General features: G+C 42.5%; 1 protein-coding gene across 2 annotated transcripts in view; it reads left to right on the forward strand.

The window, feature by feature from the left end:
• Window positions 1-4,725: 4,725 nt before the first annotated feature.
• Window positions 4,726-13,982, forward strand: part of DAB1 (DAB adaptor protein 1) — a 570,912-nt gene continuing 561,655 nt past the window's right edge. For both annotated transcript variants that reach the window (XM_028733330.2, XM_028733334.2), the window contains exon 1: window positions 4,726-5,322. The gene's annotated coding sequence lies outside the window, so the exon portion shown is untranslated. The remainder of the gene's footprint in view (window positions 5,323-13,982) is intronic.

A 13,982-nucleotide genomic window follows, 5' to 3' on the forward strand; every position in this document is an offset into this window, starting at 1 on the left:
GACAATAGTTGGATTATGACCCCAATTGGGTGCCTCCCTAGAAAACCCCCAGAGCTTCTGTCAAAGTTCCTACCTCCCATTCTATGTTCTGAACCACCGGGTACCTGGCAGCAAGTACCACTGGAGTCTCATGATCACATAGCAGATGCTACCACACAGTCTGGCAGGCTAACAGGTCCAAAATCTAAAGTCCAGTGAGGCCAGGTTCCGACCTCTGCAGCTGATCCAAGAAGTCAGTCCTGCACACACACAGTCCCCAAGAGCAACCTGGAATAGTCAAGGCATGGTCCAACCAACATAGGCAGTTGAGCAAACACAGCACCTCAGTTCTGCTGATGCTGGGCTTGATGAGGCATATTACCATCACCTGTTCTGAGCCTGCTCCAGCTGAAGAATCATACCTCTCCTTCCCGAGCTAACGAGCCCCACCTGGCCAGCTAGTGGGCTGGGCTGTAGTCCCTTGCCAGCCTCAGCCTCCTAGAATGTGCCTCCTGCTGCTTCCTACACCTCAGAGCTTGTTGTGTTAATGGAGACAGGGGCCCCTCTGGCTCTGGCGATGGGTCCTGCTTCTTTAGTTCCTGTGCACTGACTTCCTCCATTCCCTCATCCTCCTCCATCAAGTCGTGAGTACTTCCTACACCAATCTCTCCTTCCCCATCCCCAGCTTGCCTCAGTGTATCCCAGTCCTGGCTACACCCCTCACTGGGATCCTCTTCTGCCTCCCTATTGTCCTGCCAGTTCATGACATTCTACTTAATTCTACTTAATTTTGTCCTATATCCTGCTTGCTGCCTTCTCTTTGAAAGCCCAGCCTACAATGAATTCTACCTCCAGACTGACTTTCCTATGCTAGGTCTATATGCCCTTTCTTTCTCAGTTCTGCTTTGTCTCTCTTGTAAGTTCTACCTCAGAGGTCCACCTCAATACGAGATCCAATCTTGTTGGAGTCTCATATTTCATCCCTCTGTGTGCTCTGCTGCCTATGGCCTAGTATTTTTTTCCTTCAAAAGTGTAAGTAGTATAGTCAAATATCTCACTCCATTGACCAAAAACAGACCCATCTTATGGGCTATTTATCTATATATACTCATAGTAGTTTCTAGGAGATGCCATTTTAATTTCCCACAAAGCTTGCTATAAGCTATAGACTGATAACTGCATTTCTATAAGGGCTTCTCAGAAGGCACTCTGTTGAAGGTTCCCTCAAGCCTGTAGCTGGCCCAACATCTTCCTCAGCCCCATAGTACATGTTTGTAAAATTCTATTATGTACATCAATGGAGGAGAAAATATTCACTAAAGGCACCCTTTCCTCCATTATCATCACCTGGACTAATGGCAATGCAGGAGTGTAAGACCTTTGTTCCGGAGGCAAATTGATAAACTGAAGAGGTCCCACTACAGTGTGTGAGCATGTGGGTGGGGAGTAGGAGAGGTCAGGTTTCATGTGTCCTTGCTATTAAAAATCACACAAATTGACTTCTGTGCTATGCATCTAGCTTGAGGGAAGGGTGGAACATAGCGGGTGTCATTTTCCCAACAATGCAATGTGTCCAGATAGTCAAGTGATCACATGTTTGGGATCCAAGGTTTTTGACAGAGCATGGAATTGAGAGTCAGTTGAGAAACCCCTACGCCTCCTCTGCACATGCTAAAAGTCTCATGTGATGGAACTGAAGTGTGGGTAGGTTCAGGCACGACTCAAGACCAAGATTCAGCTCAAAAAGGCTTTATTGGAACATCAGGAACAAGAATGGCAAACAGGGGCACTTAGCCCAGTATATATATACACCTTAAGCCGGCCCAGGGCAACATGCCTGCCCACCTGTGATAGGTTGCTTTATGCCATGACTAGCGAATCATAACACTGGCCCTATTGCAGCAGGGAATGGCTGCCTGCCAGCTACCAGCAAATGTCATTAGAGGTTTGAGAATCCTCTCTGTCTTTTGTTATGCAGATGAAGCTCCTGAGCTCCAGGAGGCATCAAGGCCTAGGTCTGCAGTGTCATGCATACAGCCTGGCTTCGGCCTACAATGCCCGCATACATAACAAGACCATTCCAGTATGACACTTTGATTTATAGTATATGTGTCCGTTGTGCTCAGTTGTTGGCTACCCAAATGAGTAAAGGGTAAAACAACAGGGTCTGCGGAGGGGAGAATGGCTAAGAGAAGCTGTAAGTTTTTCAGTTGTTTTAATACGACAGAAATAAGAGAGAGCAAATGCTAAGGCACAATGGAAAGGAGTTCCTCTCAGAACTGGGTAGAATGCGTGGCAGAAATTTTGTTTGTATGGGCTCAAAAGGCATTTCCTTTTCCTACAGCAATGTCCTGTCTGAAGAAGGAAGCTGTAGGAATGAAAAATCACAGGAGACTGAGGGAAACACATCCTTCCATTTTGCTGTTATTCTGTTTCTTGTTTCCTATGAGGCAGAGGCCTGAGGCTGGCCGTTCATTTTGGGTGTCACGGAAGGGCAAAAAAAGATCAGTTATTTTGTTTATTATTGTATTGTTATTGCCAAACAGCAGAGAGGAAGTTGTGAGATTTTCTTGCTCAGTTGCTAAAGCAACTTTACTAGCCTGATACTATGTAACTTGACTGGGTGGGGGAGGGGAAGCATGATTCTGTTCTGCCTTAGACCCTCAAATGCATTGGGTCAGCCTTGGTTGTTCTGTTCCCTTCCCCTCCCCGCCACCACAGGAGCCAACCCCTAAGGGCTGAGGTCCCTTGCGACAACCCTGCCAGTTGTTGGGCACTGCCATTCAAATTGTGTGTATGTGTGTGCTGCATCTTGTTATCAATTATGTTGGGCCACCCCCCCCCCAATATTTTATTCAAGTTAGCACCTCTTCCCCACCCCACTAGGTTCTCTCAGTTAACAGCAGTGTTGAGCTCTAGCTAAATAAGGCATTATCATTATATGATTGTAATGGAGAGACCACGTGATTCAAAGTGACTCATTTCTCTCTCTGGTTTTTCAGTCAGATATGCTACTTAGGCACAAAGGGAAGTGGCAAGAGGTGACAGGAATCAAATATCCCAGAATGAAATTCAGTGACCGGGCCTCACTTCTGTTTGGCTCTGACTGCTAAAAGCATATTTTTACTGAGATTTATAACCCAGCCTATACACCAGAGGTGGGGAACCTGAGGCCCTCAGGATGTTGCAGAACTACAACTCTCATATATCCCTGACCACCGGCCATGCTGGCTAGGGCTGATGGAAGTCCAGCAACATATGGAGAGTCACAGGTTCCCTTATATCTGCTATACACAATAGAGTTGGTAAACAGATGCACAGAGGGGGAGGGGGAAGAGCGGCAGCAGCGGGGGGGGGGCAGGGGAAAGGGAGAGGGGAAAATGTCACTAAATCCAGGAAAGGGGGGGGAGGTTAAACTTCCAAATGAGTGTATTGACTCAAATATATTTCAAATAACTCCTTCAGGAGTGTTTTAAATACAGTGGTACCTCAGGTTACATACACTTCAGGTTACAGACTCCACTAACCCAGAAATAGTACCTCAGGTTAAGAACTTTGCTTCAGGATGAGAACAGAAATCGTGCTCCGGCGGCGCAGCGGCAGCGGGAGGCCCCATTAGCTAAAGTGGTGCTTCAGGTTAAGAATAGTTTCAGGTTAAGAACGGACCTCCGGAACGAATTAAGTACTTAACCCGAAGTACCACTGTATTTCCTTCTTAAGCCTTATCCAGTCTTTCTTGTCCTTATGCAGTAAGGGTGAAAGTGGAGGTGTGCTTACCCCCTCTGTCATGTCTCCTCCTTTGCATTCTGGCCGCCTGGTCCCACCAAGCTCTATATGTTGGACAAGAAGGTCTGCAGTGTGCAGTCTGCTGTTGGTTTCTTTTGCGATTTAGAATCCCATATGATTAGTATAGCAATTTCCTCACTGCAGACCTTCGTCCTCCAAAGAAAGGGCAAAGGCAGCTAGAAACACACCCACACACCCTTTCCCCTTGCACAGTTCTGATTGTGTGATGTTTCTGGTTCCTTCATCTTTGGCCTCAAAGCCTGAGACTTGGCTGTGCATGACATGCTTCATGTAGTCCCGCCCAGCCCCCCGTTGTTGTTGACAAATAGCTGGCAGCTATGGGTGTCGGGTTCAAGCTAGATTTGGACTGTAGCCTGTTTGTGGGCTAACCTGTTGATCCCATCAAGTCCCAATCAGATCCAGGGTCCTTCACACCTTCAATTCAGGATGGGAGGAAAGTGTCCACTGGTGCCAAATGGAGATTTCCTCTTGCTAGAAATCACAGGCATTGTGTGTGTGTGTGTGTGTGTGTGTGTGTGTGTGTGTGTGTGTGTTATTGTGCGTTTCTGATCAGGAACATAGCAGGTATGAAGGTTTGAAGCCTCCATGGGGTTAATTCAACTCATCCCTGCAAGCCAGTTTTTTTATTTTCCTAAATCAACTACATGACAAGCAATACATCTAGACCACAGAGTGCCACACAGAAGATATTGCAATACATTGGTTTCAATAAGCAGATTTCTGTGCACCAATAAACATATTTTGTGTGTGTCTAGAGAGCTCTTCTACCTCCCCCCCCCCCCCATATGAGAAGCCTGCCACAAAGATCTGGAGTTTTTCAAAACAGATCTTTTAAGCCCTTCTTCTGACATTCCTTTATCAACCGGCACTGTGGGAATAATGTGTGTGCAGAATTTGCCCCGGTGTGGAGAATGGATTTCACTGAGCCTGTTTGCTCTTTTCCCATGCACAAAGATTTCTTTCTCTCTCTTTTTTAGAGGCAGACCTAATGAGCAGGGTGAGCCTAACCTCCAGGTGATGACATGCTTGTTTTGCTACTCCTGCTGAGACACAAATAGCCTGCTGATGAGATGGAGACTGCAGGAATGATTAAGAACAGTTCAGATGCAGAAATGCAACTGCACAGCGAAAGCTCAGGGGCAGCAGGCGATGAGACGCTGTATTGTGCTCTCCTATTAGAAGGAATGTGGTAGTGATGTATAAGGTATGAACGATGTGGCCTGCAGAGTACCAGAAGCACTGCCTTTGCTGCTGTTGCTTCTGCTGCTGAGAAGGAGATGCTCTCACTGAACTGAAACTGCTGAGGATTTTCTCACTAGGATACCCGTTTCTGAGTGCTTCTGCTTTCAGGATCTACGGATTCTACTGCATGCAGACTGACTGATATATATATATGCATACACACAGGGGTTATCTCCCAGAAGAAAATAAAGAACTGTCCATATTGTTTTAGGAACAGAAGACCGGGGGGAGCATTTCCCCCCTGCAACAAGAGGATGTGTAGGGGGGCAGATGAGGAAGCAAGCCTGTCTGAAGGTAGGAGAGAGAAGTTATATTCCTCTGATTGCTTTGAAGATGAAATAAGTAAAGGGCTGAGGGGGAAAGATGATTTTTGTCGAGTTTGTGGTTTTGATTAAATGTCATGTTGCTGTTTGGCATCCTTGGTTCATGTACCTGTACAACCCTCTTTTTAAATTAGCCTCTTCTGCCTTTTCTTGGTACAATCCCTTTAGGATGGTTATGATTAGCAATTTGGAAATGATCAGGGCTCATCTACACTGCTGGTGATGGGATGAAAAAATGCAGAAATGCCTCAAAGAGGCTTTGCAATATGTACCAGGCATGCAGTATCCTGCGGGGTACAAGTGGCATTGAGAATTGGTCGAGGATTCCTATTAACTTTTCTCCTTTTTTTGCAGAGGTGGGGCTGGAAGGGTGTTGTGGGATTGCATAGATAGCCCTTAATTTCAGTTGAAGTTCATGTTTTTTTGCCTTTTCACTCTCAAGACTGTCAAAAACCTGCCGCTGTCAGCCTAGCTGTATGTGACTGGAGTAAGTTCTACGCAAAGGCAGAGATTCCAGGGAAGGGGCTGGAGTCTGACAGCATGGCATTTATCCTTTGCCTTTGGCACAAGGGCTAAATCACAAGGAAAGGTACATTTTATTATGCAAATGTGGAGATGTGAATCCAGAGTGTGTCTGGTGGGATCTTTCCCCCATACAAGCTCGGGATCCTTTAACTCCTGCATGTCTGACCCAAAGCAACTTACTTAACATTCTGGTCACCTTTCTGAAAATGATACGGATAAATGCATGGAGTTATTGACTTCCTGATTTTACACTGTTAGGTCCCCCTTCCCCAGACAAGCTTCTCTCTCTCTCTCTCTCTCTCTCTCTCTCTCTCTCGTGTGTGTGTGTGTGTGTGTGTGTGTGTTTGTGTGTGTGTGTGTTACTAGGCATCTCTGATTGGTTTTAACATTTGTACCTGAATAAATATTTTCCTGCCCTTCACACTGCTTCTCGATGTCTCTCCAAAATGCAGATGATTAATCAATTAGGCTAGTGGCCAATTAGGCATAACCTTGTAAGAAAATAATTAGGTATGGGCGTGTGGGGATTTGACTGGCAATGTACTACAGTATACACCCAGATATTAAAGCTCTGCCTTAGTACATATATTCTGTTCGGTGGCTTTTCTAACAAGCATCAAAGTGCATCAACTATAGATATACCCCAAGGGTTTCACATCTTCAATAGCAGCAGTAAAACATATTTTACCAGTACTTTCTGAAGCAAAAAATAGGAACAGAGGCCAAAGGGACTATTGGTCACCAAGTATCTTACTCGTTTATATATTCTGTTTGTAATTTTGTGTGTGTGCTTGCTTTATGTGTGTATATGTGCTTGTGTGTGTGTTTAAAATCCTGCAGCACCAAAGGAGATGAGGCTAAAGTGTTACATCTGATGAGAACCATTATTTTTACCAATATTGTTAAATAAATGCATTATTAAAAGAGGACACATAGAATGGTGGTTCCTAAGTTGTGTTCAGAGAGGAATTCCTCTTTATTGCTACAGAGGTTCTGGCACTGCAGCATTACAATACAGCCATATTAAAAAGGTCCTTGGAGCAAATAGCCCCCTTATGCCTCATCTTCAGTAGACTTAAGTAATTCTCTAGAAAATAATAGCAATGGCTTTAATCAATCTAGGCTAAACTGATGGTTTTTGTTTCTTTAAAGTTTCTTACATTTACCAGGGGCAAACATAAATGTTACCTATCTAGCATACTTCAAATACCTATACATAATTTTGGCAACAGGTCATCTGGTTTTTCAAATGAATCCTAAGGATAGCATTCTCCTTGATTTGTGTATATTTATTTGAGTGGAGGTCTCGTTTCTGTAGTCCTTTGATGAGGAGAGTGGGTGCATGCTGAACATTACTCTTAGCTGAACAGTTTGCTACCATATCTCCCCTGAATATATGAAAAAGGACTAAATAACAATAAGTACAAAGGGAAAGTCGGGATGAAAGGAAGAAGATATTCCTGAAGGATTACTGAGCTGGCAATTTCTAAGATATTAAGGCTTGTTCTGAAATATCCTCTTATTTTTAAATTGTACATGATTGCATTGAGACATCAAATTCAATTCAGTCAGTGAAGAGGCAGCAATATATATGACAGTTGTCTGACACCAAATCCACAATTTCATTCTTGAGAGGCAAAGGAACAGATTCCAAATGCAAAGCTCTTCTCTATTCACATGTCAACCCCTTAACCCTTTGATGGTTTGATGCTTAAGGCTAGTCTTTGAGCTCCAGACCTTTAACTATATACACCAGGAGATTCCTATTGATGACTAGCACAGATGAAGTGACTTGTTTTGCAGTTCTGAATTCTAGTCTTCAGTCTTTGAAAAAAAATACTGTTACAGTGTTTTTCAAATGCATTATTCAAAAACAGATGCATGTCATGATTTCAGAAGATTGGGGACGATATCCATCTTGCAGATACCTGGAAGCAGGGCTAATTCTGCATTACACTTGACATGGAAATTTTGGGCACAGTGTTGATTGCAAAGATAAGTCCACAACAACCCTTTGGATATACTTTTTGCAAAGAATTAGTATCACTGGAAAAGGTGATCTAAGACCTGTCAAAGTTCAATTGTGTGAAACATGCCTTGGGTGCAGAAGGTCCCAAGTTGAAGTATCTCTGCTTAAAAAGTGTCAGACAATGATGGGAAAGATGACCTGTGCTGGACACTGTGGAGAGCTTCTGCCAAGCAGAGTTCAAAATTCTGGACAGAAAGGAACGGGCAAGCGAATGAGCCAATGTAACACTACCTTTGACCTGATAGTCAGGCAGAGTTATATTGGCGTTATTAGGACAATTTTGAATTGTGCGTGGCTTTTTGTTTTTGTGCCTGGGGATCTATAGTAATGTTTGATTTGACATTTTCAATAATAATAATAATAATAATAATAATAATAATAATAATAATAATAAATTTATTATTTATACCCTGCCCATCTGGCTGGCTTTTCCCAGCCATTCCAACAAAGTATTAAAATACAGTGGTCTGTTAAACATTAAAAGCTTCCCTAAACAGGGCTGCCTTCAGATGTCTTCTAAAAGTCTGGAAGTTGTTCTTCTCTTTGAGATCTGGTGGGAGGGCGTTCCACAGGGTGGGTGCCACTACCAAGAAGGATATAGGAACAAAGGACACAGCCTTATACTGAGACCATTGGTCCGTATATGTCCATGTAACTTCATTGATATAGGATATATTTTGAGAAGCAAACTAGCCATGACACTTTGGCCCTTGCATGCTTAGCTTTGTTTATGAATGCTTTATGCTTAGCTGCAGGAGCACCTGGTCCAGATGAAGATCACAATAGGGGGAGTGAGGAGAGAAAAGAGACTTAACTCTTTGCCTCTGCTATGATTCTGATCCAGATTCAATACATACAAACCCAATTGGTCACAGGAGAAGTTGCACTTGCACTAAGGGGTGGTTTTGTCCTGGATTAGCAGCCCCAAATAGCAAAGGATTAACTCTTCTTCCCCATGCTGTGCTCTAAATCTGGGTTATCTCCCCACATCCTGCAGTAGCAATTTTGTAAACAAAAAACCAACACCGGCCAACCTAAACAGCTCATTGTGGCCCTGAATCATTCCACTATGCAATGGGACAAAGTCCCCAATTTAAACATGGGACATGTGTGGTGCAGACTGTCTACTTTTGTGTTGCAGATGTGGTTAGACAGGCTTGGTGTCCTCCTTTTAAAGTTGAATAATGGTTTCTAAGCTGTTTAAAAGGCAAGGATTCCTTTGATACCTTATGGGGCAATCATATAAGTACTTTTGTTTGTAAGGGACAGGCTGTGGGAATTGTGAATATGGGGAATGCTTATCATAAGGAATGCTTATCCTAACAAATCTTCACCATGGTAGAATAGCTAAATCCAAAGTCGTATTACAAGAGCTAAATTCTTTTGTTGTGAAAGAAAATGAAGTGAACATAATTCAATTGTTGCCGAAAGGAATTGTGGGGGAAATAATGGAATAATCCAAGTTGGTGCCCTGGCTGGGTTAAATATTGATTAATATTTTTAGCTAAGGATTTTTTGGGTGGTTGTTTTTTTTTTTTACGTCTTCAAGGGAAAAAATTGTTGGAAGATTAGCATGGGAAACTAATAGTCAGAAATGGGTTTAGCATTTTATGTGAGAGATTGAATTAAGGATTAAATGAGTGCTTTGCTTTCCTTCAGAGTAGATTACTTTGATCAGTGTGCATTTCACCCTAAGGGTCTGTGGCTCTCTTGACACATACATGGCATGCTTCAGTGTGTGCTCAGGGCTTTCCACATCCTGCCCTACTTATCTGAAAGGGAATCCAACCACTCACATTGCTTTACATATTTTATATTTCATTTCCTTTTTGTTTCATGGCTATGTAGAAGACTGAGTTGTTATTTTTTTAATTGCTGTATTGGAGCATTTCTGGCAGTGTATCTAAAGCCATAGCCATCTTTTGGGATGCACGTTTTACAGCAATATATGCAGGACTTCTGCCCATGGCCACAATGTGCTGATGTGGTCTTGTGAGCAGCTCCTAAGGTTGGCTTTTGCTGCTATGGAGTTGGAAATTCACACATGAGGCTTAGAGTGGCTTCAGCATCAGTTGGGTTTGTACAACAAATGTGAACTGTTCACTGGCAATATATTTATTTCTATTGTCAATGCCACTCCTCTACTTTTTATTCCACATGTTCAACAACCAGACAATAACGGATAAAAGGAATATGCAGCCTGCAGACCTCCACATGTTGGTGGACTCTAACTCCCATCAGCCCCAGCAAGCATAGCTGATGGCCAGGAAGGATGGGAGTTAGAGTCAAATAATTCAAGTGTCTATTCTGCATTGCTTTACTTTAATTCAAAATGTATTGGCTGGGGTTTTTGTGGGTGGTTTTTTTGCTGTTTATTATAGTATAGTACCTTGAGAAATTGTGTAGAAGGAGATTAATAAATTATCAAAACAGTGCCTGGAATGCCACAAGTTCCTCATTGCTGGCATATGGAGTGAGAGGACATCAAATCAATATATGCCTCACATGTGAAAGCTCCCATTTTATTTCTAACACGGCACCCAGCAAAGGCTGGGGTTGTGATTTCATGGTGGTGCTGCCTCACAACTTGAAACTGGCAATCCCCTCCCCAACTTGTCTGCAAGTAACTTATGTATACTGACTGTGGTTACTGGGATAGTCCTGGTGTCCTGTGTGGCTACTAGTTAGACAGGAATCAATTGGGAGTAGCAATATGTTTTGGGATGTAAGAAGGCATCATTTTCTGTTCCACCCTGTATTCTTCACAATGCAGTGCTGTTTCCATTACACTGCAGCTCAACTTCCACCAAAAACTATGTTATTTGTCCCTCTGCCCACTGTAACAAAATTACATAACTTATGTGGCATTCATAACGTGCAAACAAAATGCCTAAATTATGTTATAATTTTATTATTCCACCCAATTAATTTTGATGCAAAGGAAACACAATGGAAATTGGGTTGTGGTGGTGGAATGTAATCAATTACATATTGCAGGCTGAAAGAAACAACTACAGCAAATACTGATTGTATTCACTGGATGGATTGTTGTTGTTTAGTCGTGTCCGACTCTTCGTGACCCCATGGACCAGAGCACGCCAGGCACTCCTGTCTTCCACTGCCTCCCACAGTTTGGTCAAACTCATGCTGGTGGCTTCGAGAACACTGACCAACCATCTCGTCCTCTGTCATCCCCTTCTCCTGGTGCCCTCAATCTTTCCCAACATCAGTGTCTTTTCCAGGGAGTCTTCTCTTCTCATGAGGTGGCCAAAGTATTGGAGCCTCAGCTTCACAATCTGTCCTTCCAATGAGCACTCAGGGCTGATTTCCTTAAGAATGGATAGGTTTGATCTTCTTGCAGTCCATGGGACTCTCAAGAGTCTCCTCCAGCACCATCATGGGATAAATAAGTAAACATTGGCAATTTCCTTTCCCATTTTTGATTTTGTTGGAATTCTATAACATCCCTACCTTTGAATACCAGTCACTGGGGCACAACAATGGGAGAGGACTATTGCTCTCACATGCCATGTCTTTTAGTTTTTACACCAAAATAAGCTGCACTGATATACATAAATAAACAGATAATTACTTTAACACTATGGCATAAAGGGTATTCTAGAGGTTTTTGCATGCACACAATTTATGAGCATGGGTAATATATAATTTCAAGTGTATAATAACAGTGGTTCTGGGTTAACTGTCTTTGATATTTGTGCATTGACTGACTTACATTTGTGTAATGCAGGGATATCTTGACAAGAAAAACTTGTTTCAAACTGGGAGAAGATGCTGTGTTTAAGAATGAGAGATGATCTGTGCATCATTTTACATGACACAAATCCTCCCCCTGCTGCTTGTTTGATGACCAGTGTTAACATTTTCCTTGTTGCCGGTAAAGAATTGCTTGATCTCAGTAAAGAGTTGTGCTTACCATGGGCTGTTTATCTATCTGCATATGTGATCTCATATCCTCATTAGAAAGCAGATTTTATGTGCAGCTTTAAAATAGTCAATGGGATTGAGGATCCATAATAAAGCAGTTAAATCCAGAGTTTCCAAATAAGTCTCATATGCAGAGAATAGTGAACACCCTAATCCTGACCACATTTCCTTGGAATTTTCTATTGATTTCAGTGGAACCAAGTAGCTACAGTATACTTCAGATAATAGATTGCACTCCAATAGGAAATCATGAGTGTATTTATTCAATTCCTTTTTTGGTCACTTAAGGGTATCTTGTTAGTAGCACAGGGTGGGGCAGTAAATAAATTAGGATCTACTAACAGATGTCCAGAATGTGGGTGAATATATCATTCCATTCTTTTTTCCAAATGTTAAAGCAAGTGATCTCAGAGTTTAGTTTGTGTGTCTTGTTCCACTGTATTTATCCTGAAAGCTAACCATATACCAGGCAACTTGGTTTGTAGTTTGACTTCAGTTGGATACAATAAAGCAATAATTTAGTACTAATGCATTTGTAGGCAGATGAAGCTTTAATGCTGTAGCAAGTGGAAATGCAAATTTTTTTTATATTCAGTTATTGCAATAACTAAAAAAAGGGCAAAAGGGAAAAAAAATCAAATGGACTAGGTGTGTAACTGCATTCATAATTGTTGGTAAAGGAGAAAATAAGCATGCCCTTAGAAATTTTACTTTGGAGCCCAACATTTTAGAGTTGCTGCAGACATCTGTTTGATATCAATAGTCATGCACATATATTTACTTTTGTGGTGTAATGGTTAGACTAGGGAGACCAGGAATCTCATTGGGTGACCTTGGGCCAGTCACTTGTTAACTCACCTCAGATCACACTCTGAGAATGAATGAGGACATCTATGTTCTCTTGCTTCCTGTCTGATACCCTCCTCACACAATTCAGCCAGTGATGTAGATAGACCAGCACTCAGCTCTAAGGAAAGGGGGCCATGAGCTTCACCCTTCTGCTGCTGCTATGGACCCTAGCGCTGTGGGATCTTATCCATGGGGCTCCTGCCTGCCAGCCTTGGGTTTAGTGCCCCCTTGTCACCTGCATTTGGTTCAGAGTCTGGCTCCTTAGCCAGTGACTTTGCAGCCTCTGACTTAATGTCTTCATCACCGTTGGTTGTGGGATCAGGAAACATGGTGAGCAGTCAGTTCTGCCTCTGTTAATGACTGGAAAATTGGAAGGTGATTGTGATGGTGGAGTGAATAGAAAAAGATATGGAGGGAGAGAGGAAGAATATAGAGAGTGATGAGGTGGCACCAAAGAAAATGGCAAAGAAACTGATGATGACTGGTGTCATTGGTTAGGAAATAGGGGTTATATTGTTCAGTTTCAAGCCTGCGCCACCTGTTTTCCCAGCTGGTCAGCCAATCCTTCAAGTGTGTAATTAAACCAATTAGTCTGGTACAACTGTTTAAATTTCCATGAGGTTTCGGCCTTTTCCAGTGCTCTAGAACCAAATGCCATACATTGGAGACTTGTGTTCATTATTTTATTGGGCTGGCTTAGGGTTATGGTTGCCCTTTATGTACAGGCTTTAAAGCTTCAAATAGCCTTTGTTGGTTGATGAATAGAATGCAGTGACCTTGTTCTCATTTTGAAGGAGGTGAGTCTTCTGGCACCACTCCATGGCAGGAGAACATTTAGTAATGATGCAATTTTCTTGGTGCTATCTCTACTAGACACCCAAGGCAAAGCTAATCAGAACAAACAGAAAAGGGACAAGAGAAGGGAAAGTGAAAAGGTTAGGAACCTATTCAAGCTATTCTGGATACGTCATGCCAATCATTCTGATTCTTAAGTGACGGCTGTGTCCTAATGCTTTTTAGTTTGTGCACTTGTATGTTTCACTTTGAGTAATACGTCTTTTCGAGGGAATACTTATTTGGGATATTCAGAATGCAAATTTACTGCCTCAGTGAGAGTGTTTGCAAGAGGATGGTGAAGTCAGCAAAAAACCTAGTGAATTTTGTTACAAATAAATATTTTTAAAGTGTTTTTTTGCCAGCTGCTGAAGCAGATTATGTTTGAGGAATGCTGAAAAAGCAGTGGAGAGTGGGAGAGAGCTGCATTTGGATTCTCACTGCTGAAC

The sequence above is a fragment of the Podarcis muralis genome, chromosome 5 (assembly GCF_964188315.1).
Source record: "Podarcis muralis chromosome 5, rPodMur119.hap1.1, whole genome shotgun sequence".
NCBI classification, from domain to species: Eukaryota; Metazoa; Chordata; class Lepidosauria; order Squamata; family Lacertidae; genus Podarcis; species Podarcis muralis.